This window comes from Martes martes, assembly GCF_963455335.1.
Source record: "Martes martes genome assembly, chromosome: 2".
NCBI lineage: Eukaryota > Metazoa > Chordata > Mammalia > Carnivora > Mustelidae > Martes > Martes martes.
The window spans coordinates 71,403,897-71,430,864 of record NC_137889.1 but is presented as its reverse complement, the minus strand read 5'-3'; the positions used below and the strand labels follow the sequence as shown (position 1 = coordinate 71,430,864).

Here is a 26,968-nt window from a genome sequence, read left to right as displayed (position 1 = left end):
TTTATAAGATTCATTCCCTATATGTTTATGCCTATTTAATCCTACCATGGACTATGTTTTTTTTTTTTTTTTAATTTGACAGAGAGATCACAAGCAGGAAGAGAGGCAGGCAGAGAGAGAGGAGGAAGCAGGCTCTCTGCCAAGCAGAGAACCTGATGTGGGACTCGATCCCAGGACCCTGAGATCACGACCCGAGCTGAAGGCAGAGGCTTAACCCGCTGAGCCACCCAGGTGCCCCGGACTATGTCTTTAATACACATGATAGTCCTATAATAACTTTTAATTAACAACTTGAAGTAAGACAATAGTGGAACTCTCCACTCAATTTGGCAGGTGACTAAATTTTTAAATAGTTAACTGGATTTACTATTTGAGGATAATCTATCATATGACTAAAAGTTAAATATACAGAGCAAAAGCTTATAATAAAGAAGAGCATTTCTTATGAAGGTCCCTTTTTCTACTTGGAATCACATACTGTACTTTTAATTGATTAAGAATATGTTAAAAGGACAGGTGGTGGTTTTGAGCCACAAGGTCAGAGTGTAGAGGGATATGTGTAAATCCTATGTTTATTGTATCTATAAATATAGTTCTTTCTACACTTAGTGCCTTTAATTTCTAAGAACCCAGTCCTCAGACCTAGGGTTGCTTCCCAGCCCACTGCTGGAATTCCTGATCGTGGCAGTCTGCTGAAACATGAGTTCAGTTACCAAATATAGTTGAGTGGAGTAAGAGGACAGATGCAAGTCTGAGGCCACAGTTGCCTCAAAGTGACCAAGGACCAAGCTGTCTTTAATGAATAGGCAAGACCAACCTCCACTCTCCCAGAAAAGAAGAAATGCTCATCTGAAACCCATCACCTTTTCAGAGTCTTCAAAGTAACCAAGGACTGAAAAAGGTTTGTAAGATAGTTCTTAATATACTAACTACTAGGGCAACATTCTTTCAACTTTTTTTAAAGCTGAAAATATAACAGTTTGCCTGAAATTGTAATACTATTTAGAAGATGTCTTGATTTTTTTTTTTGTTTGGAGAGAAAAACTAATGGGGATTTTGTAGTCTTTCCAAAAGCAGATAATACATAAGATTTACCTTTATTTCTACCTCTGCCGTAAAGGAACTGAATTTTCTCTTATAATCTTAATCATGCTAAATTGGTGCTATCAATTCAAAAAGTATTAAATGTAATTATGGAGCAACATTTGTCAAGATTTTATATGTGTTATGTTTCATAGAAAATATGAACGCAGTTAATTTGAACCTCACCCATACTTAGGCTAAATACTGAGGGCTTAAAGTTAGGTACTTTAGTTTTTAGTAACATTTTAAGTTGTTAACTATACTTCCAACTTTATTAAAAATCCAAAGATTTTTAAAATCCGTTGTGATCGTAATAGATATTTTAAATTATATCTATGCATAAAGGTTACATGCTTATTTTTTAAATAGAGCTTACTAAGGGAAACTACAGTCAAATTTAAATATCACAGTATGATTTTATATCATGTTTTAAGTTACACATGAAATTGTCTTGAATCCAATATATGAGGTTAATACAGAATGATTGGAGGTTCATATTACTTTTTTTTTAACATTTGCTAAAAATACAAATCACCTTCTAATTTGAATAATGTGACCACATATCAAGTCCATTGCCTGACGATAACTATGCAAAATCTGTTTCAACATGTATGTAATAAAAATTACATAATAAATATCCTTTCAAATATTTTTTTCTCAAAGAACTTGAAAGCTCACCTTGATTATTCAGATTTTAAAAATCAGAGACTATTTGACAAATTAGTAACAATGGACAAGATGTAAGAGATTTAGTTAGCCAATAAATGCTCTGTAAATATGTGATTATATATTCCTAGAATACAAATTAGTCCTCTCACATTCTAGTGTGTAATATGGGTTAGGGTCTATATCTTAGGGGCCTTGTCTTAGTTCTGTTTGAGCTTCTCTGTTTTATTGCTAAAACTGAACATTGAAGGGGTCCTATAGCATCCTTCATAATAGAGTAAGTATCTAGATTATACTGGACGTTACAACCACTTTAATTTCTTTACTTCATTGAAAAAAATTTAGAGGGAAAACATTAGTCAAGTTTCAAAAAATATGATGTATTCCTAAAGATATACCAACTGAAATATGTAAGGACAAGACAAAAGACTCCACTTCATTATTAATATGTGTGTGGAGGATATCAAAGGGTATTGTGATAACTGAGTTCCAGTCAGGAATTTCAGCTATCTGGAGTTAATGGCTATGTCCTAGCTAAATTCTAGCAAAGAAAACAAATATTGAGCAAAGTAACTCTGACTATAATTTGTAACTGTTACATTAGAGAATAGTGAAACAGATTTGGTCAATAATATTTGACCTGCATACTTTTGATATTAAAACTCATTTTTTAAATCCATTTCAACCTTAACCAGTTTGACTACACATAATATTCCTTTCCCAAGATTTCCTTTCCACAAATCTTCTACAACTTTATATATTCATTCAGATTTTGTCCTTTTTTTCTTTCTTATTCTGAAACAATCTGTTGTTTTACTTTAGGACAAAATTATTTTTTTCCCCTTAACAATCTGTATACTTCATACCTTTTCTTACTAAATACACATCCTAGTTTGCTTGTGTAGAGATGGTTGCCTTAATATTTCTAGTGGCTTAATTGACATATGCTTATTAGAATTCTTAACCCTTAGAATCCTTATTTCTAGTGAAAACTAAGAAGTAAGCAATTGTGGACTGTCTATTATGCTAGCATTCTGTGGGTTGGAAAATTTATAAATAGATTTTATGATTTCTCAAAGTATATTCTTCCTCATAGTAAATTTTTCAGTGTGGCACAAAACATGTTTACTAATAGACCCAAATATTTTTAGTTTCTCTGTAAAAGGAAGCCAAAAGTGGATAAGCCTATGTTCAGTTATTCATGTTTCAGTATTTTATTTTATTTGGAAATGATTTGATACTCAGTGCGTATTCATTATTTAATTTATTTCAGTGTAATTTTAAGGTTTTAAGTTACCAAAAGGTTTTTGGAAACTATCTTTTTTAAAATTTTTTAGATGGGTGGGGAAAAGGACAGGGAGAGAGAATCTTAAACAGGCCCCACACCCAGCAGCACTAGCCTAATGCACTGAGACAATCCTGAGATCATGACCTGAGCCAAAATCAAGAGCCAGATGCTTAACCGACTGAGCCACCCAGGCACGCCTTTCGAAACTATTCTTAAGTAGACACACTATAAAGCAAAATTATTGTTTAAAATTAAATAGACACACCATAAAGCAAAATGATTGTTTAAAATTCATTTATAAACTTTTATCTTATGTCTAATTAATTTACTCATTGACAATTATGTTTAGATTATTCATGAAAATTTCATGAGTCATTAAGTAGGTAACCATCGTGTTATCATTCTTGCTTTCAAATTATGTAACAGAGATAACATGAGATTACTTGAATTTTTTGTAAATCCAGGTGAAATAAAAGTTGTATGTCCCATTACATGTAATGCTGATACTCCTAAAGACATTCCTATTTTAATTAAACCAACGAACTTAAGCTAGCTTTTTTCTTTTTCTTCTGAAGATTGTCCTCAATCATGAGAACTTGAAAAGCATTTGGGTTCGTTTATTTATATCTGAGAATATAGTTGATTTGTATAAACACTTAATTTTCTTTAAACCAGTTAAATAGAGCTCTTTACAAATTAATTTTGGTGGGGCGCCTGGGTGGCTCAGGGGGTTAAGCCTTTGCCTTTGGCTCTGGTCATGATCTCAGGGTCCTGGGATCAGGCCGCATCTGGCTTCCTGCTCAGCGGGGAGCCTGCTTTCCCCTCTCTCTCTCTCTGCCTGTCTCTCTGCCTGCTTGTGATCTCTCTCTCTCTCTCTCTGTCAAACAAACAAATAAATAAATAAATCTTTTAAAAAAATTAATTTTGGCACTGCTATCTGGAGGTAAAAAATTTCATCTGCAACATACATACAAGAATATGCATATACACAGAGGCATATGCAAACAGAGCTCTTAATAGCTTTTGCATTAAAATTCTTAGCTATGAGACAGGTACAATAATACAAAACTCACTAGTTTATAAAAGAACAGTTTGGATCTAAATCATGTTTCTAGAAGATAAAATAGGTTTAAGTTACCTGCTCAGATGGCTGAAACTTTTTACTAATATTTGTGGAGAAAGCTCTTAGGATTTTTTATTTGCCTCCTTTCCAGTTTCCCTTTTTTGTTTGTTTGTTTGTCTCTTCTGATAAGAATTACCTCCCTGAATTTTGTGTTTCAAAGAGATGGCCTCAGTTTCTAGAGATCAGACAGAACATTTTCATCTCAAAGGTACAGAGAAAAAATACAAATTCCTCCAAGAAGGACTTTTGTTTCCTAAGTACAGAATTTTTATAATATCTACAAGGGTTTTAAGATGAATAAGGGAGGTTTAGAGATTGGTAAAAAGGATAAGTGGGCTTTTTTCTGTTCTTGCAAAGACTGAATTTGTAAGACCAGTTGTACAAGTTGCCCTCAATTGGTAGTACAGCTGTTTTCAATTCCTCAAAGAGTCTGAACGTATCAAGGCACTGATTCACCCATCCAATTATATTGTCCTCAGTTTCCTTCTTTATAATAGGGAATCTTTAAGATACAAATCAGAAGTTTCTCATGTTCTGGATTTAGAGCTGTTTGTCTTTGGAATGTTTTTCTTTCCCTCTGGGGACATAGTTTTCTTTATCTTAGGAGAAAAGGCCTTTGAAAAAGTTCTTATCAGGCTCTAAATATCAGCTTTCAGTTTGGCCAACTTTTCACCATAGAACTACTTAAAAAATCCTTCCAAATATCTTGTTGGGTTTCAACTTGGACAAACAGTAAATATTGCTGGCAATATTGAACAACTTTATGGAGCACCTGGGTGGCTCAGTGGGTTAAGCCTCTGCCTTCGGCTCAGGTCATGATCTCAGGGTCCTGAGATCGAGCCCCGCATCAGTCTCTCTGCTCAGCAAGGGGACTGCTCCCCCGCCCCCCCCACCTGCCTCTCTGCCTACTTGTGATCTCTGTCTGTCAAATAAATAAATAAAATCTTAAAAAAAATATTGAACAACTTTATGGACCCTAGAGTTGTCCTCAAAGAGGGTGCAAAAGATATGATCGTTCCAAGATCCACAGCCACTCCTAAAGATAGCCCAAAGAAAGTAAGACTTACGCAACAGTGTTGAGAGCTGGTTATAGTCAGTAAGGCCCCTGCTGCAAAGTGGAGTACGGCCCAAATTTCTGTCAGACCATATTTTTGTTGCCCCAAAATTGACAGTTGCCAAGCCAAATTCTCAGAACACAGAAAAAAACGAACAAAAAGCAATAGTTGTCCCTGGGAGAGAAAGGGTCAATAACCAATGGGTCTGATTTGAAAGTAAGAAACTGTGCCAGTCAGAGGGGAATTTTACCTTCCTCTCTGACTGGCACTATAGAGCACCAGGGAAGCTGATTCTGGTAATAATTTTCACCCTTCACCAGCTTCTGCCAGTTTTCCCAGAATCCTTTCTGTGAGATCCAGAGTGAGTACATTTAAAGTGGAAAGTATAGCCCAGTATTTACCAGAATTTTGCAAGGTTTTCTATTGATTTTAGTTTAGTTTCACCTCGGTGGTTTAAGGGATAACTAGTAGCAGTTGACTGGAAAATCTCTTAGAGACCGTCAACCCTGGGAGGGGCCCATATGGAGACCCTCTTGGGGGTATTTGGGTTGGTGTCAAGAACTTGTCAAAACCTTCAGGAGCAATCATTTTTCCAGCGTCCCAGTTAATTGCAAGTGAGACATCAATTTCTAGACCAGAGTTTTGATTACGGTAAGAATACAACAGGAAAGGCCCAAAGTGTTTTAAGTTTCTAGCCTTGGGTCTATTGCACTTACAAGGCCAATAATTGGGACTTTGGTTTACACTCTTGTGGTCTCTTCAGAGTAGAAAAGTGGTTCAGATGGTGAATTAATAGACTGAGTACTCAGATTAAGTAGGATAATTTTTCACCAGCCTTTTGCAATGAATCTTTCAATGAAACCGTTTGGAATCTTGAACCATTTTGGGGACTTCTTCATGCCAATTATAATAGGTATCTTATTCTGTTTGTGGATTTTGGGGTCCTTGCTTTCAAAGACACTTCTTATATGAATGATCTTGTCTAACTGGAATGTTCCCCATAACGGCCATTGTAATTCTAAGTTGTTTCAGTAAGATTTTACCTTATTTTTTTTTAAAGATATCTACAGTTTCCAAGACCATAGTTTTTAGACATTAAATAAGGAGGTGTGCCAAAATGTAGTGTGTTCAATTCTTTGAATCTTGATAATCCCATTTCTTTAGCTAAGTCTTGGTTCTCTCAGAGACAAAATAAAACCTAAGAGGTATATGCCACTAGGTTGGGAGTTTTGTGGTGTTTTCAAATTGCCTCATTTCACAAAATTTTCTTGAGGTTGGTGGGTAACTCATTCCATGACCAATTTATCTTAGTCTGGGAGTCCTAGAATTAGGAGCTAAGTGCCAATAACAGCTTTTAAGAGTTCTACCCTTCCCCACCACTTCTGAGGCTTTGGCTTACAAGGTTGTCATTAGCAATAGATGTATTATTCATTTCACAAGCTATCTTTATAGCAGCAGATACCCTGATGGCTTTTACTTGTTCCTACTTACATTTTGGATTTGATGGTCTAAACAGTCTGAATTTCTTAACTTATTTTCCCAAGAACCCAAGTAATTTATGCTGTGGACTCACCTCAGTCTTTGTGAGTCCCCGAATGACTGCCACCCATTGTAGACTCCCAATATAACTATCTCAGAACCTTTACAGGACTTCCAGAACCTTTCTGTGATTTGTTTGTTTGTTTACATATGCTTTTTCTGTGTGTATGTGTGCATGTTTGTGTGTATGTGTGTGTATACTTTTTTTAAACAAACATTTTAAAAATAAAGTTTGGATCAGAGAGCTGAACACAAGGGACAACTGAACACTGTCATAGTTCAAGTCTGACAGTGACTTACCCACAGCCCTCAGTAACAATGAGAGGAACAGAGAATTCAAAAGGTTCAGAAGGCACCTATGCAGCATCTTGTTGTCCTATAGGCCATTACCTACACTTTTAGTTTCCATCCTTGTCACAAAAACTGTTAAAAAATGATTAAACTAGATAATTTAGGTAATAAAACAAATTTTCTTTAAACACTTCAGTAAATGGACAGTTTCCTTTTAGAGAACTGCAAAATGGGGTAGAAAGCCAGAAAACCTTTATAGGATAAAAAATGAAGAACAAGGAAGAGAAAAATAGAAAATATCTTGGTAAGAGCCACTTAGTTATCCCTGTTTGAGTAAGAAAGAGTAAAGAAATACAAATAAAACCCAGAGTTGGTTTGGCATTTGGGGATTGACTGATCATGTTTTTAGTTAAGCTGAACATTTACAAGTCTCAAAAGTTATCTAAGTTTCAATATCCTAGTGAGGAACCCAGGCAGGAGTGGCTCCACTTTGGGCCTAGAAAGTTTTGTTTTGTTTTGTTTTTATTTTTTATTTATTTAGTTAGTTATTTTTTAATAAACATATAATGTGTTTTTATCCCCAGAGGTACAGGTCTGTGAATCACCAGGTTTACACACTTCACAGGACGCACCATAGCACATACCCTCCCCAATATCCATAACCCCACCCCCCTCTCCCCACCCCCCTCCCCCCAGAAACCCTCAGTTTGTTTTGTGAGATTAAGAGTCACTTATGGTTTGTCTCCCTCCTGATCCCATCTTGTTTCATTTATTCTTCTCCTACCCCCTAACCCCCCCATGTTGCATCTCCACTTCCTCATATCAGGGAGATCATATGATAGTTGTCTTTTTCCAATTGACTTACTTCACTAAGCATAATACCCTCTAGTTCCATTCACGTCGTTGCAAATGGCAAGATTTCATTTCTTTTGATGGCTGCATAGTATTCCATTGTCTATATGTGCCACATCTTCTTTATCCATTCATCTGTTGATGGACAGCTAGGCTCTTCCATAGTTTGGCTATTGTGGACATTGCTGCTATAAACATTTGGGTGCACATGCCCCTTCGGGTCACTACGTTTGTACCTTTAGGGTAAATACCCAGTAGTGCAATTGCTGGATCATAAGGTAGCCCTATTTTCAACTTTTTGAGGAACCTCCATGCTGTTTTCCAGAGTGGCTGCACTAGCTTGCATTCCCACCAACAGTGTAGGAGGGTTCCCCTCTCTCCACATCCTCGCCAGCATGTCATTTCCTGACTTGATAATTTTAGGCATTCTGACTGGTGTGAGATGATATCTCATTGTGGTTTTGATTTGTATTTCCCTGATGCCAAGTGATGTGGAGCACTTTTTCATGTGTCTGTTGGCCATCTGGATGTCTTCTTTGCAGAAATGTCTGTTCATGTCTTCTGCCCATTTCTTGATTGGATTATTTGTTCTTTGGGTGTTGAGTTTGCTAAGTTCTTTAGAGATTTTGGACACTAGCCCTTTATCTGATATGTTGTTTGCAAATATCTTCTCCCATTCTGTCAGTTGTCTTTTGGTTTTGTTAACTGTTTCCTTTGCTGTGCAAAAGCTTTTGATCTTGATGAAATCCCAATAGTTAATTTTTGCCCTTGCTTCCCTTGCCTTTGGTGATGTTCCTAGGAAGACGTTGCTGCAGCTGAGGTCGAAGAGGTTGCTGCCTGTGTTCTCCTCAAGGATTTTGATGGATTCCTTTCTCACACTGAGGTCCTTCATCCATTTTGAGTCTATTTTCGTGTGTGGTATAAGGAAATGGTCCAATTTCATTTTTCTGCATGTGGCCATCCAATTTTCCCAACACCATTCATTGAAGAGGCTGTCTTTTTTCCATTGGACATTCTTTCCTGCTTTGTCAAAGATTAGTTGACCATAGAGTTGAGGGTCTATTTCTGGGCTCTCTCTTCTGTTCCATTGATCTATGTGTCTGTTTTTGTGCCAGTACCATACTGTCTTGATGATGATAGCTTTGTAATAGAGCTTGAAGTCCAGAATTGTGATGCCACCAACTTTGGCTTTCTTTTTCAATATTCCTTTGACTATTCAAGGTCTTTTCTGGTTCCATATAAATTTTAGGATTATTTGTTCCATTTCTTTGAAAAAAATGGGTGGGATTTTGATAGGGATTGCATTAAATGTGTAGATTGCTTTAGGTAGCATAGACATTTTCGCAATATTTGTTCTTCCAATCCATGAGCATGGAACATTTTTCCATTTCTTTGTGTCTTCCTCAATTTCTTTCATGAGTACTTTACAGTTTTCTGAGTATAGATTCTTAGCCTCTTTGGTTAGGTTTATTCCTAGGTATCTTATAGTTTTGGGTGCAATTGTAAATGGGACAGACTCCTTAATTTCTCTTTCTTCTGTCTTGTTGTTGGTGTAGAGAAATGCAACTGATATCTGTGCATTGATTTTATATCCTGACACTTTACTAAATTCCTGTACAAGTTCTAGCAGTTTTGGAGTGGAGTCTTTTGGGTTTTCCATTTATAGTATCATATAATCTGTGGAGAGTGAGAGTTTGACTTCTTCTTTGCCGATTTGGATACCTTTAATTTCTTTTTGTTGTCTGATTGCTGAGGCTAGGACTTCCAGTACTATGTTGAATAGCAGTGGTGATAATGGACATCCCTGCCGTATTCCTGACCTTAGCAGAAAAGCTCTCAGTTTTTCTCCATTGAGAATGATATTTGCGGTGGGTTTTTCATAGATGGCTTTGATAATATTGAGGTATGTGCCCTCTATCCCTACACTTTGAAGAGTTTTGATCAGGAAGGGATGCTGTACTTTGTCAAATGCTTTTTCAGCATGTATTAAGAGTATCATACAGTTCTTGTTCTTTCTTTTATTAATGTGTTGTATGACATCGATTGATTTGCGGATGTTGAACCAACCCTGCAGCCCTGAAATAAATCCTACTTGGTCGTGGTGAATAATCCTTTTAATGAACTGTTGAATCCTATTGGCTAGTATTTTAGTGAGAATTTTTGCATCTGTGTTCATCAAGGATATTGGTCTGTAATTCTCTTTTTTGGTGGGATCCTTGTCTGGTTTTGGGATCCAGGTGATGCTGGCCTCATAAAATGAGTTTGGAAGTTTTCCTTCCATTTCTATTTTTTGGAACAGTTTCAGGAGAATAGGAATTAGTTCTTCTTTAAATGTTTGGTAGAATTCCCCTGGGAAGCCATCTGGCCCTGGGCTTTTGTTTGTTTGGAGATTTTTGATGACTGTTTCAATCTCCTTACTGGTTATGGGTCTGTTCAGGTTTTCTATTACTTCCTGGTTCAGTTGTGGTAGTTTATATGTCTCTAGGAATGCATCCATTTCTTCCAGATTGTCAAATTTGTTGGCATAGAGTTGCTCATAGTATGTTCTTATAGTTGTTTGTATTTCTTTGGTGTTAATTGTGATCTCTCCTCTTTCATTCATGATTTTATTTATTTGCGTCCTTTCTCTTTTCTTTTTGATAAGTCTGGCCAGGGGTTTATCAATCTTATTAATTCTTTCAAAGAACCAGCTCCTAGCTTCGTTGATTTGTTCTATTGTTTTTTTGGTTTCTATTTCATTGATTTCTGCTCTGATCTTTATGATTTCTCTTCTCCTGCTGGGTTTAGGCTTTCTTTGTTGTTCTTTCTCCAGCTCCTTTAGGTGTAGGGTTAGGTTGTGTATTTGAGACCTTTCTTGTTTCTTGAGAAAGGCTTGTACTGCTATATATTTTCCTCTCAGGACTGCCTTTGTTGTGTCCCACAGATTTTAAACCGTTGTGTTTCATTATCATTTGTTTCCATGAATTTTTTCAATTCTTCTTTAATTTCCTGGTTGACCCATTCATTTTTTAGAAGAATGCTGTTTAGTCTCCATGTATTTGCGTTCTTTCCAAATTTCCTCTTGTGATTGAGTTCTAGCTTCAGAGCACTGTGGTCTGAAAATATGCAGGGAATGATCCCAATCTTTTGATACTGGTTGAGACCTGATTTATGACCCAGGATGTGATCTGTTCTGGAGAATGTTCCATGTGCACTAGAGAAGAATGTGTATTCTGTTGCTTTGGGATGAAATGTTCTGAATATATCTGTGATGTCCATCTGGTCCAGTGTGTCATTTAAGGCCTTTATTTCCTTGTTGATCTTTTGCTTGGATGATCTGTCCATTTCAGTGAGGGGAATGTTAAAGTCCCCTACTATTACTGTATTATTGTTGATATATTTCTTTGATTTTGTTATTAATTGGTTTATATAGTTGGCTGTTCCCATGTTAGGGGCATAGATATTTAAAATTGTTAGATCTTCTTGTTGGACAGACCCTTTGAGTATGATATAGTGTCCTTCCTCATCTCTTATTATAGTCTTTGGCTTAAAATCTAATTGATCTGATATAAGGATTGCCACCCCAGCTTTATTCTGAAGTGCATTAGCATGGTAAATTGTTTTCCACCCCCTCACTTTAAATCTGGAGGTGTCTTCGGGTCAAAAATGAGTTTCTTGTAGGCAACATATTGATGGGTTTTGTTTTTTTATCCATTCTGATACCCTGTGTCTTTTGATTGGGGCATTTAGCCCATTAACATTCAGGGTAACTATTGAGAGATATGAATTTAGTGCCATTGTACTGCCTGTAAGGTGGCTGTTACTGTATATTGTCTCTGTTCCTTTCTGATCTACTACTTTTAGGCTCTCTCTTTGCTTAGAGGATCCCTTTCAATATTTCCTGTAGAGCTGGTTTGGTGTTTGCAAATTCTTTCAGTTTTTGTTTGTCCTGGAAGATTTTTATCTCTCCTTCTATTTTCAATGATAGCCTAGCTGGATATAGTATTCTTGGCTGCATGTTTTTCTCGTTTAGTGCTCTGAATATCTCATGCCAGTTCTTTCTGGTCTGCCAGGTCTCTGTGGATAAGTCCGCTTCCAATCTAATATTTTTACCATTTTATGTTACAGACTTCTTTTCCCGGGCTGCTTTCAGGATTTTCTCTTTGTCACTAAGACTTGTAAATTTTACTATTAGGTGACGGGGTCTGGAGCTATTCTTGTTGATTTTGAGGGGGGTTCTGTGCACTTCCTCGATTTTGATGCTTGTTCCCTTTGCCATATTAGGGAAATTCTCTCCAATAATTCTCTCCAATATACCTTCTACTCTCCTCTCTCTTCTTCTTCTGGAATCCCAATTATTCTAATGTTGTTTTGTCTTATGGTGTCACTTATCTCTCGAATTCTCCCCTTGTGGTCCAGTAGCTGTTTGTCCCTCTTTTGCTCAGCTTCTTTATTCTCTGTCATTTGGTCTTCTATATCACTAATTCTTTCTTCTGCCTCATTTATCCTAGCAGTAAGAGCCTCCGTTTTTGATTGTACCTCATTAATAGCTTTTTTTATTTCAACTTGGTTAGATTTTAGTTCTTTTATTTCTCCAGAAAGGGCTTTTATCTCTCCAGAGAGGGTTTCTCTAATATCTTCCATGCCTTTTTCGAGCTTGGCTAGAACCTTGAGAATCGTCATTTTGAACTCTAGATCTGTCATATTACCAATGTCTGTATTGATTGGGTACCTAGCCTTTGGTACTACCTCTTGTTCTTTTTTTTGTGGTTTTTCTCCCTTGTCATTTTGTCCAGATAAGAGTATATGAAGGAGAAAATAAAATACTAAAAGGGTGGCAAAGACCCCAGGAAAATGTGCTTTAACCAAATCAGAAGAGACCCCAAATCATGGGGGAGAGAAAGGGGATAAAAAGAAGTTCAGAAAAAAAAAATTTAACAAAAAATATAAAAAAAAAAAAAAATATATATATATATATATATATATATATATTAGATAAACTACTTAAAAAATGTTAAAAAAGAAAAGGGTAAAGGTTAAAAAAATTAGCAGAAGAAAAAAATTTAAAAAAAATTAAATTAACTGCAAGACTAAAGAATCATGGGGAAAAAGCCATGTGTTCCATGCTTTGCTTTCTCCTCCTCTGGAATTCTGCTGCTCTCCTTGGTAGGTGAACTTGGTCTTGGCTGGATTTCTTGTTGATCTTCTTGGGGAGGGGCCTGTTGTAGTGATTCTTAAGTGTCTTAAGTGTTCATCCCAAGGCGGAATTGCACCGCCCTTACCAGGGGCCGGGCTAAGTAATCCGCTGGCACTCGCGTTTGCTTTCGGGAGCTTTTGTCCCCTGAATGCTTTCTGTAGAGTTCTGGAGGACAGGAATGAAAATGACGGCCTCCCAGTCTCTGGCCCGGAGGAGCTGAGAGCTCGGGGCCCCACTCTTCAGTGCGCCCTCAGAGAAAAGAACCCAATCACTCCTGTCTCCCTGGCCTCTGGCCACACTCCCAGCTCACCCAACCTGCGACCGGTTCAAGGTAACCCCGAGATGAGAGCTCACTCCTCGGCTCTGTCTCTGTAGCTGGCTTCTCCGGTCTAATACCTGCGAGCTCTGTGACCCTCAGACATCCCCGATCCTTCTGTGACCTGGGGCCACACTGACCCCGTGTGGGCTTCACCCCAGTTTAGCCTATGGAGCGATGTCCCTCAGTGGACCAGACTTTTAAAAGTCCTGATTTTGTGCTCCGTTGCTCCACTGCTTGCTGGGAGCCGGCCCCTCCCCCCATGGTCTATCTTCCCGTCACTTTGAATTCACTTCTCTGCCAGTCCTACCTTTCAGAAAGTGGACAATTTTCTTTTTCTAGAATTGCTGTTCTTTTCTTCGATCTCCCGTTGAATTTGTAGGTGTTTGCAATGGTTTGATAAGCTATCTAGCTGATCTCCTGCTACCTGATGTAGTCTCAGTCTGCTACTTCTCCACCATCTTGACTCCTCCCTCGGGCCTAGAAAGTTATTTTAATAAAAGGAAAAAATTATCAATAATAACTTTGAAAGCAAATGGACTAAATGCTCCAATCAAAAGACACATGTGACTGAATAGATAAAAAAGCAAGACCCAATTATATACTATCTATAAGAGACTCTTCTCAGACCTAAAGATGCATGCAGGTTGAAAGTTAGGCCTAGAAAAAAATTTGTCATGTAAATGGAAGCAAAGAGAAAGCTGAGGTGACAACACTTATATCAGACAAAATAGACCTTTAAAAAAAAACACACACAAAAAGCGACATCACATAATCCTAAAGAGAACATCCAACAAAAGATAGAGCAATTGTAAATATTTATGCACCCAACATGGGAGCACCCAAATATGTAAAGTAACTATTAACAAACATAAAGGAAGAGATTAAAATAATACAATAATAGTAGGGAACTTTCACACCCCAGTTACATCAATGAATAAATCATCCAGATAGGAAATCAACAAAGACACAGTGGTTTTGAATGACACTTTGAAGCAGATGTATCTAACATATATATTCAGAATATTCCCTCCAAAATTAGAAATACACATTCTTTTCAAGTGCACATGGAAAATTCTCCAGAATAGATCACATACAGGCCACAAAGCAAGTCTCAGCAAATTCAAAAAAAGACTGCAGTTGTATCATGCATCTCTTCCAATCACAACACTATGAAACTAGAAAAGAACTCCAAAAGAAAAAAATCTAGAAAGACCGCAAATACACGAAGCATATGTAACATGCTATTAAACAATGAATGGAGAATGGGTTAACCAAGAAACCAAAGAGGAAATCAAAAAAGTACATGAAGACAAATGAAAATGAAAACACAAAATCTTTGGAATGCAGCAAAAGTTGTTCTAGGAGGGAGCATTATAGCAATATAGGCCTACCTCAGAACCAAGAAAAATCTCAAATAAACAACCTAATCATACACCTAAAGTTAGTAGAAAAAGAAGAGCAAACAAAACCCAAAGCCAGTAGAAGGAAGGAAATAATAAAGACTGGAGCAGAAATAAAGGAAATAGAAACTAAAAAAAAAACACTAAAACAGATCAATGAAACGAGGAGCTTTTTCTTCAATAAAACTGATAAACCTTTAGTCAAATTCATCAAAAGAGAGACAGAGAAACAGAAAGAGGATGCAAATAAATAAAATCAGAAGTGAAACAGAAACCAGCATCATAGAAATACAATCATTAGAGAATATTATGAAAAATTATATGCCAACAAATTGGACAACCTAGAAGGAATGGAGAAATTCTTAGAAATATTCTCCCAAAACTGAACTGGGAAGAAATAGAAAATTTGGACAGACCAATTACTAGCAATGAAATTGAATCAGTAATGAAAAAATTCCCAACAAACCAAAGTCCAGGAACAAATGGCTTCACAAGTGAATTCTACTAAAGACTTAAGAATAGTTAATATCAGGGCACCTGGGTAGCCCAATCAGTTAAGCATCTGACTTGATTTTGACTCAGGACATGATCTCAGGGTCATGAGACTGACCCTTTGAGATTGATGCTCAGCAGGGAGTCTGCTTGATGATTCTCTCTCCATCTCCTCCTGCTCCTCCCCCTGCTCATGTGCTCTCTCTCTTTTTCTCTCTCTCTAAAAACAATAAATCTTTAAAAAAAAAAAAAGTATAGTAAATACCTGTCCTTCTCAAACTCTTTCAAAAAATGGTAGAGGAAGGAAAGTTTCCAAATTCATTCTATAAGGCCAGCATTACCCTAATACAAAAAGGATAAAAGACACTGCAAAACAAAACAAAACAAAACAAAACTACCGGCCAATATTTCTAATGAACATAGATGCAAAAATCTTTAACAAAATATTAGCAAACTGCATCCAACAATACATTAAAAAAAAAATTATCACAGTCAAGTGGCATTTATTCCAGGGATGCAAGGGTGGTTTAATATTCACAAATCAATCAACATGATGCATCATATAAGCAAGAGAAAGAACAAAAAACATATGTTTATCTCAATAGATGCAAAAGAAGTATTTTACAAAGTACAACATCCATTCATGATAAAAACCCTCAACAAAGTAAATGTAGAAGGAATATACCTCAACATAATGCAGGTCATATATAAAATCCCACAGTTAACATCATACTCAATGGTAGAAAACTGAGAGCTTCTCTTCTAGGATCAGGAACAAGACAAGGATGTCCACTCTAACCACTTTTATTCGACATAGTTCTGGTAAGTCCTAGCCACAGCAGTCAGACAACAAAAAAGAAATAAAAGACACCCAAATTGATAAAGAAGAAGTAAAACTTTCACTGTTTGCAGAGGACCTAATACTATATATAGAAAACCCAAAAGATTGAACCAAAAAACTATTAGAACAGATAAATGAATTCAGTAAGGTTATAGGATATAAAATCAATATATAGTAATCTGTTGCATTTCCATTCACTAATAATGAAATAGAAGGAAGACAAATTAAGGAAACAATTCCACTTACAATTGCACCAGAAATAATAAAATACTTAGGAATAAAGAAAGTGAAATAAAGGAAGTGAAAGACCTGTACTCTGAGAACTATAAAATGCTGATCAAAGAAATTGAAGATAACACAAATGGTAAAATATCCCAGGCTTGTGGATTGGGAGTACAAATGTTAAAATATCCATTATACTCAAAACAATGTACATATTTAATGCAATACCTACCAAAATACCAATGGCAGTTTTCACAGAACTAGAACTCATAATCCTCAAATTTACATAGAACCACAAGAGTCCCCAAGTAGTCAAAGCAATCTTGAAAAAGAAAAACAAAACTGAAGGTATCCCAATCTCAGATTTTAAGAGGTACTACAAAGCTGTAGTAATCAAAACAGTATGATCTGGCACAAAAATAGACACACAGATCAACAGAACAGAATAGAGAGCCCAAAAGTAATCCCACAATTATATGGTCAATTATTCTACATCAAAGGAGGCAGGAATATATAATGGGAGAAAGACAGTCTTTTCAACAAATAGTTTTCAGAAAACTGAACAACTGTAGGCAAACAGTGAAATGTGAGACATGAAATCATAAAATTCCTGGAAGAAAACATAGGCAGTAATCTTTTTGATGTCAGCCAAAGAAATATTTTTCTAGATATGTTATCTTTGGCAAGGGAACTGAAAGCAAAATTAAATTATTGGGACTATATCAAAATAAAAGGCTTTTGTAAGTGAAGGAAACCATCAACAAAACAAAAAAACAACCCACAAGATGGGAGAAGATGTTTGCAAATGATGTATTTGATAAGTGGTTAATATCAAAATGTATAAAGAACTTCTATAACTCAGTACCAAAAAACAGATTCAAAACAATTCAAAAGTGATCAGAAAACATAAATGGACATTTTTCCAAAGAAGAACTACAGATAACCAACAGACACCTGAAAAAATGCTCAACATCACTAATTGTCAGGGAAATACAAATTAAAACCATAATGTCACCCCATTCCTGTCAGAATGGCTAAAATCAAAAACACAGTAAGGAAGAAATGTTAGTGAGGATATGGAGAGAAGGGAGCCCTTATGCATTGTTTGTGGGAAAGCAAATTGGTGCACCCACTGTGGGAAACAGTACAGAGGGTTTCTCAAAGAATTACAAATAGAATTACCATATGATCCAGTAATTCCACTACTAGGTAGTTATCCAGATAAAACAAGAAGACTTTAGAAAGATATATTCACCACTGTTTATTGTAGCATTATTTACAGTAGCCAAATTATGGAAACAACACAAGTGTCTATCCATAGATGAGTGGATAAAGAAAAGGTGGTATATATATACAATGAACTACTCAGCCCTAAAAAAGGAATGAAATCTTGCCATTTGCAACATTGCAACATGAATGGATCTAGAGGATATAATGCTAAGTGAAATGATTTAGTCAGAGAAAGACAAAAATCATATGATTGGACTCATGTGGAATTTAAGAAACAAAACAAACAAAAAAGACAAAGACCCAGACTCTTATTGTTTTTATTGTCTGTTTCTTTGTCTTTCTTTCTTTCTTTCTTTCTTTCTTTCTTTCTTTTTTTTAATGAGTCTGGCTAGAGGTTTATCAGTTTCATCTGTTCAAAGAAACAGCTCCTTGTTTCATTGATCTGGTCTATTTTGGTTTTGGGGGTTTTTTTGTTTGTTTGTTTGTTTTAGTTTCTATATCATTTATTTCTGCTCTAATCTTTATTTCCTTCTTTCTGCTGGTTTCAGGTGGGTTTTTGTTTTGTTTTGATTTTCCTTTTCTAGCTCCTTTAGGGTAAGAATAGGTTATTTATTTAAGATTTTTTTTCTTCTTGGTAAACAGGTATTGTTATAAACTTTGCTCTTAGAACCACTCTTGCTGCATCCCAAAGATTTTGGACCCATTGTGTTTTCATTTATCTCCATGTACTTTTTGATTTCTTCTTTGATTTCTTGTTTGGCCCATTCATTGTTTAGTAGCATGTTATATAACCTCCATGTATTTGTGGTCTTTCCAGATTGTGTGTGTGTGTGTGTGTGTGTGTGTGTGTGTGTGTAGTTGTTTTCTAGTTTCATAGCACTGTGGTCATAAAAGATGCATGATATGACTTCAATCTTTTTTAATTTGTTGAGACTTGCTTTGTGGCCTAATATGTGATCTATTCTGGAAAATGTTCCATGTGCACTTGAAAAGAATGTGTGTACTGCTGTTTTAGAATGGAATGTTCTCAATTTATCTGTTAAATCTATCTGTTCTAGTCTGTCATTCAGAGTCACTGTTTCCTTACTGGTTTTCTGTTTGGTGATCTGTCCATCAATGTAAGTGAGGGGTTAAAGTCCCCTACTATTTGTGTTACTATCAAATAGTTCTTTTATATTTGTTAGTAGTTTATGTATTCAGGTGTTCCCATGTTGGGTGCTTAAATATTTACAACTGTTTTATCTTCTTGTGGGGTTGTCCTTTTTGCTATTATATAGTGTCCTTCTTTCCTTTTTTTATAGTCTTTATTTTAAAGTCTGTTTTATCTGATGTAATTGTTGATTCTCTGGCTTTCTTTTGACATCCACTTGAATGATAAATATTTCTCCATCCCTTCACTTTCAATCTGCAGATGTCTTTAGGTCTGAAATGAGTCTCTTGCAGGCAACATGTGAATGGACCTTGTTTTTTATCCATTATATCACCCTGTGTCTTTTGATGGGAAAATTTGGTCCATTTATATTCAAAGTAATATTGATAGATATTTATTGCCATTTTCTTACTGGTTTTGTGGTTGTTTATACGGTTTTTCAAAAAAACCCAGATTCTTAACTATAGAGAACAAACAGACGGTTACCAGAGGGGAGGTGGTGGGAGATGGGTAAAATAAGTGATGGGGATTAAGAGTACACTTACTGTGATGAACACTGAGAAAGTAGAGAATTGTTGAATCACTATATTTTATACCTGAAACTAATATGACACCATATGCTCATTATACAGAATTTAAAAAAAAATAAATGAAAGTTTTATAAAAATTTTTAAAAAAATGAAAGGAAGAAATTTGGTCTAGAAATTGCCTGTGATTCCAAAACAACAAAACAGTTTTAAGTATTTTTAACTTTTGTTTTCATAGTGTAGATTTTATTTTGAAAGAACCTTTGTACCAACAGTTTTTGTACTTTTTTAGAAATTGTTTAATTATGAAAATAAACAGAATTAAAATGGTTAATTTAAATTGTAAAATCACTCAATTTAACTGGTTTTTTAATATTTTTCAAAGAATATGGAATAAACAACAAAAAATTTTCTTAAATGTCCCACCCCTCAACCCTATTTCTGCCCAAGCCCTATCACAAGATAATCAACATTATCTGGTACATGTTCTTCCAACCTTTTCATGTATTTATTTCTAACTACATATCCATTTTTTAACAACTTTATTGAGGTATAATTGATATACAAAAAACTTAACCTATTTAATGTAAACAACTTCATGAGTTTGGACATACACATGCACCTGTGAAACCATTACCACAATTAAGGTAACAGACATATCTATCATCTCTAAAGTTTCATTATGCCTCTTTAATAGGGTCAGATATTAACTGATTAATAATCTACTTTAACATAAAAATAAGACAGAGCTAAATGCTTATGTCAAATTTCAAGTTCAAGCACAAAAATTTCCTCCACTAGGCAGCTGCTCTCCAAATCCCTTTATGATGAACTATAAATTCTTTAATATTACATTTATGTTTTTATTTTTTTAATTATCATATCATGTATTATTTGTTTCAGGGGTAGAGGTCTGTGATTCATCACTCTTACACAACACATAGTGCTCACCACAATACACCCTCCCCAATGTCCATCACCCAGTCACCCCATCCCCCCTTCCCTATCCCCTCCAGCAACCTTCAGTTTGTTTCCCAAGATTAAGAATCTCTTATGGTTTGTCTCGCTCTCTGATTTCATCTTGTTTCATTTTTTCCTCTCTTCCCCTATGATCCTCTGCCTTGTTTCTAAGATTCTCCGTATCAGTGAGATCATATGATAATTGTCTTTCTCTGATTGACTTATTTTACTTAGCATAAAACCCTCTAGTTCCATCCATGTCATTGCAAATGGCAAGATTCTTTTTTTTTTTAAATGTCTGTTTAATATTCCATTGTTATCCATTCATCTGTCGATGGACATCTAGGTTCTTTCCATAGTTTGGCTATTGTGGACATTGCTGCTATAAACATTGGGGTGCAGGTGCCCTTTGGATCACTACATTTCTATCTTTGAGGTAATACATATGCATTTTTAAATGCCTGTTGAAATGTTACTACACCCAGGTGCCAGGGTGACTCAATCAGTTAAGCATCTGACTCTTTGATTTCAACTCAGGTCATGATCTCAGGGTTGTGAGATCTAGCCCATCTCCCCAGACCTACACCACCACCACCACAACCACCACCCACCCACCCACCCACCGTGGCCCTGGTCAGGCCTCACGCTGAGCATGGAGCCTGCCTAAGATTCTGTCTCTTCCTCTCCTTCTGACCTTTCCCACCTCCCCTCTCCCCCACCACACACTCTCTCCTTCTCTAAATAAACAAAGTACCTGGCTCATGTGGTATGAGATACTGAGATACCCTTAGTGCCAGTCAGCCTTTTTCTAGCATCAAACAGTTTTTCTTTCAAAATCACGGTAGCTTGTCTATGTCTCTACAAGGATTTGCATAAACAGATTGCATATGCTCTCCCCTTATCTAAATTCTTAAAGTAAATAGCCATAATATCCTCAACAGAAAAAGGAAACTTTGTGGTTAAATACAGGATTCAACCCTAAAACTGCCATTTCCTGACAGTTCACCTTTAGCCAAATAATTGAATGTTTTTATGCTGAAGTTTTGGGTGCAGAAATAATAAAAATAAGAAGAGAAATAATGATAACCCCATCAGTTATTCTGAGGATCAGATAGTTCATTCTGTGAAAGTAGGCAATGTGCAACACTCGGAAGCTGTTGTATAAGAAACTCTCAGGGCTGGCTTGTATTGTTTGTAATTGAATTCTTTCTACTAGACTCTGCTGTTTCTCATGCATATGCCAAGTCTTCCTCCTCTCTAGCCAGGGAGATCTTTACTGTCAACAGCCTAGAGTGCCTTGCGTCATAAGGATCCTGCAGGGGGTGTCCCACAAGAATTTTTTTGCTGGCAAAAAAGAGGATTTTCCTCGTTACCATAGATCTGGTTTTCACATAATTATCCCCAAAAGTCAGTAACTCAAAAAACAAATATTATTTATAATTTCTAAATTTGTCTCTCTTTTCTCTTTTCTTTTATTTATACATTCATGTATGTTGTAAATCATATATATTTATATTTACATTCAGGAACTCAACAATAAATATTTTCCCAAATACTAGGAAAGTAATTCCATGACAATTTAATGATAAAATTGCTTGTGTTAAAATGTGTGATAGACAAATGAAATTTAAAAAGTTCAATGAAAACTCATATTTCATAGTAGATCTTGAGAGTCTGGCAGAATTCAAACGATATTAACTCAGGGAAAAGCTGTAAACCATAAAATTACACTTAGAAATAATCTATAAATTAAGTAGCATCAAATTCCCTCGAATGAATGAAATATGCCACGGGGGTTTAACAAAATAGGTGACCATGGACGTTTACAATAGAAAGCAATATTTGCTTGGGAAAGTCAAGATGCTGATAAGCTGTCACTGAAGTTCAAGGTGGAAGGAAATCTGTAATGCCTCATAGTATTTGCTAACCTTCCTAAACCTTGCTTCACCAAATATTTCCTTAAGTTTAGCATAAATATCATGCATAAATGTCAGAGTTCACCTGGAAGAATTTGCCTTCAGAGCACCGTGAGGATACCTGCAGCTGCCTGCATGGTACAAATTGAAAGAACCTAAAGCACAGCAAGCCTGAGGGTATCCTCCTCCTGTGAGTGCCACCCTCCCGCCAGCAGCATGCCTTCCATAACGGGTCTGAAAAACACCAATATTAACATACAACTATGCATCTTATTGTATTTACTGGTTTGTTTTATTTTGTTTTGTTTCATTTGTACCTTAACTTTCAAATATGATTTGAGACTGCACGCAATAAAAGAACAATGCAGTTGTCCAAAATCAATTAAAAGATTTAAGACCAAACCAAGACCAAATTGAGAACCTGACATTATCTCAATTTCCTACTTTTGCCTTTTCTCCTTTAGTAGGTTAACTCCTTAGGGCAGAGGAGTCTTACAGCTATATCCCCAACCTGTAGAAGAGGAGCCTAATATGGTAGGCACTCAGCAAAAAATATGCTGACTGAATAAGTAAAGAGAGAAAGAGAGCTAAAAAAAGGGGGGGGGGGACTAAAAATAATCATATTTCTATGATTCAAAATTTAACTCTGAGCTTGGTAACATCCATGCCAAAGAGCATCATCAAAGGTTACAGAATTGTGATTGTCTAATAGTAGGAATGCCAAGAAAACAAAATAAATGTTTTTCTGGTTCTGAATTTTTTCATGAGAAACTTTCTTGGCAGGTACTGAGAAACAAAAATAGATGTCTTTATAGATAAGGTTTTTATTAATGCAGTGTCAGACCTACCACTGTCTTGTATTAGTGAAATGAGCATGTAATGTGCATTTTATATTTTCCACATTAACAGCTAATAATATATAGCACTGATTGCTCTATCAAGTTCTTACTGGAGAACAGAACCCAGGGGATGAGTAACTATTGGTAAGACAGATGAAACAGCAGGGTAAAGAGCAGAACAATGTTCCACTGAGGACAGCAGGTCCCAGAGAAATGCTGCAGTGAGGTCTGAATGGCTGAGAGCAAGCAGGGAATGAGACATTTGTGCCTCATGTCTTTGTTTGTATGGCTCTATTTCCCATCAAATCCTAGTTAGGGTTCAATCCATGTTTCAAGTACCAGGCAGTTTCTCTCCATCATCTGCCATGACCCAGACACTGTGCCAAGCATTAGCCATTCAAAGACTGTCAGTTACATCTCTTTCAAGCAGTTCACAGTCTAATGGATGAAGAGTTCTCTAACTCATATTAGTAATTCAGTAAGATGAATGTTATAGGAGAATGCTATGCAAAGTGTCATGTTTGGAAGAAAGAGAGAATTACACTGACTGAGGAATCAGCACCAAAAGGAAGTGAAATTACATAATGTTTTTAAGGATAAACTGGAGTTTGAAATAGAAAAACAGAAATAGTAAACTATAAAACATGCAGGGCCAACAAAGAGCCATTTCTCCCATGGGGAAGAAGGTAGGCCTATGCAAATTTCAAAAAATTGGAAAATGGCTCTGGTTTATCAGAGTTTAAAGTCAAATTATTAATAATGGATGAAGAATGTACAAAAGGGAAAAAGATGAAAAGGAGAATTTCCAAGCAATTCAAATTTCTTCCGAGGACAGAGACAGGGGACAGAGAAAATTTAAAGATGTAGGAAAATACTTTATTCCTCAGAATTTCAAAAATCTTTCAATTCTACCTGCTAAATTGGAACTTGTTAATGTTTAATGGAACTTGGTAATGTTTACCTCACTTCTTTATTCATTAAAGACAGTATAATTAGTTCTTTTCACTGTATTTCACTTTCTGTGTCTATTACACCAGCATAGAATTACCAAAAGCACTGTTTGAAATAAAACATTAAATCTCAGGGAAATAATGGGGATGTTTGTAATTATATTTCTTTTGATTACAACATTTTAATTGTGGGCTGTTGACTGACATGAAAATCTCTGAAGCATGATTTTCCCGTGAGTTTGGGCCACCTGGAAACCTCTCTTGTTCATCCACGTTGAATGTGCATTTTCCCTAGACCATGTGCATGTTCTAGCAGCAATAATGGGTTGCAAATTAAACCCAAACCATATATGCTATAGAACTATTATTTTCTTTTTCACCATATAAGCAGGTTTTTTTTTTTTTGAGGTCAAGTAAGTTTATTGTGGTAAACGTTTAGTAATATATACATATCATTATGTTGTACATCTTAAACTAATACAAAGTTATATGTCAATTCTATCTCAATAATACTGGAAAAATCTTCAAATCTAAACAACAAAAGCATCAACAACAAAGATTTGGTGGGCAGTAGTGAGGCAGCAGCTCATCTGAGAATGCTGCTGTTCATGTTTTGACCACTGAGCTGCTGACTCCGTTCTCTGATGTGGGGCAATGGCTGGGCCTGAAACTTCCTGGTTATTCCTTGAGCTTCTCAGGCTCCTGAGAGCCCTGGTTTTACAAGGCCCCCTGTGCAACCACGGCCAGGGACAGCAAGAGCTTATAGGGGTTTCATTGTCTCCTAGGCTTGTGAGTTCCAGCTGCTTTTCTCTCTCTTCCAGCTTCCATCCAACTTTCCTTCCCAGTTGGCTGCCCTGATGATGGCAAGCTCTAACGCTGAATGCAGAGCCAGTCTTCCAGACACAGCTTTACGAGCTTCTGTAATTCTATAAAGTAAAATATTTGTAATAATTCTCTTAATATATAGAACCTAGTGATTCTGTCTTGGTGGTTGATTTCTGATTGATACAAAGACGATACATTTTTCTCTAAGTTTTTTTTTTTAATTATAATATCTTTGACCTATAATGGGATAAATTTGAAGTATACAACATGTTAACTTGATACATTTATATTTATAATATAATTGCCATTGCAGGAATAATTAACATCTGTATTACATTACATAATTATCTTTTTTAGTGGCTGAAATAATTAAGTTCTGGTCTCAGAAAGTTTGATTATAATACAATATTGTCTATATTCACTATAATGTGCATTAGCTCTCTAGGGATTTATTTACTATTCACTGCAAGTTGGCACCATTAAATAACATATGTCCTATCCCCTTACCCCCATCCCCTAGTGGCCACCATTCTACTCTCAGTTTCTATGACTTCAACTTTTTTTAAAATTCTGCATATGATATCATGCAACATTTGTTTTTTTTCCATCTGATTTACCTCACCTAGAATAGTGCTCTCAAGTTTGTTACAAGTGGCAGGATGTCCTTCTTTCTCAAAACTGAATAATATTTCATTGTGTGTATGTGTGTGTATGTATATATATATATAAATGTATATGTATATGTGTGTGCATATAGATGTGTGTATAAGGGTATCAGTGTATATATAAATAAAATCACATCTTCTTTACCCATACATCTATTGATGGGCACTTATGTTGTTTCCATATCCTGGCTATTGTGAATAAACATGGAAGTACATATCTCTCTTGTGGAGATTCCTCAGGAAATTAAAAATAGAGCTTCCCTATGACCCTGCAATTGCACTACTGGGTATTTACCCCAAAGATACAGATGTAGTGAAAAGAAGGGCCATCTGTACCCCAATGTTTATAGCAGCAATGGCCACGGTCACCAAACTGTGGAAAGAACCAAGATGCCCTTCAACGGATGAATGGATAAGGAAGATGTGGTCCATATACGCTATGGAGTATTATGCCTCCATCAGAAAGGACGAATACCCAACTTTTGTAGCAACATGGACAGGACTGGAAGAGATTATGCTGAGTGAAATAAGTCAAACAGAGAGAGTCAAGTATCATATGGTTTCACTTATTTGTGGAGCATAACAAATAATATAGAGGACAAGGGGAGATGGAGAGGAGAAGGGAGTTGAGGGAAATTGGAAGGGGAGGTGAACCATGAGAGACTACAGACTCTGAAAAACAACCTGAGGGTTTTGAAGGGGCGGGGGGTGGAAGGTTGGGGGAACCAGGTGATGGGTATTAGGGAGGGCACAGATTGCATGGAGCACTGGGTGTGGTGAAAAAACAATGAATACTGTTATGCTGAAAAAAAAAAAAAAAAGATGTTGAAGAGAGATACGTACTTCCATATAAGCAGTTTTTAAGCACACCTAATCCTCACAACTGGATCCTGTCAGATGGCGCCTCTTTAAAACCAAAATATAAGTTAATAAGCAGGTGATTTAATCTACCTCCAGCAAACACTCCCTGTTTTAAAAAATGAACTAAAAAGTGTTTCATCATTCAGAAGTTTACTTTAAGCTTCCTCATATAATTTTTTATGAAGTTTTGAAATTTATCCTATTATGTTCACTTTGCACTAAGTATAGTTAAATTAATAGCAGAACTCTGATATTGGCAGAAAACTGATCCAAAATTTTATTAGCCTGATATATTGCTTAGGACTCTTGGTTGTGGAAACTATAATATATTGTAGTTAAGTCTATGGTTAAGATAATAAGTTCTGAAGTCATTGTCTGGATTTGAATCTTGGCTCTTCTATTCACATTTTCTGCCTCAGTTTCCTTCTTTGTAAACTGGGGCCTGTTGTGAGAATTTTAAATGAAAACATTGACTTAATGGCACTTGACACAATGCCTGCCTCAGTGAGCAGTATATTATTAACCATTATCATTATCAGGATTACTATTAGTAGTGGTCATGCTAGGTGAAGTTATTAGGTAGCTAATGTTCTACAGCTGTCAAACTTTTCCTATAAAAGTCTGGATAAATATTTTAGGTTTTGTCGATAATAAAGTCACTGTTGCAGCTACTAAACTCTCTCATTGTTCTTCAGAGA

General features: G+C 36.1%; 1 protein-coding gene across 1 annotated transcript in view; it reads left to right on the top strand.

Moving 5' to 3' along the window:
* Window positions 1–788: 788 nt before the first annotated feature.
* PALLD (palladin, cytoskeletal associated protein) overlaps window positions 789–26,968 on the top strand; it is a 414,827-nt gene continuing 388,647 nt past the window's right edge. Inside the window, exons 1-2 of the mRNA XM_080831100.1 lie at window positions 789–901; window positions 24,741–24,852. The gene's annotated coding sequence lies outside the window, so the exon portion shown is untranslated. The remainder of the gene's footprint in view (window positions 902–24,740; window positions 24,853–26,968) is intronic.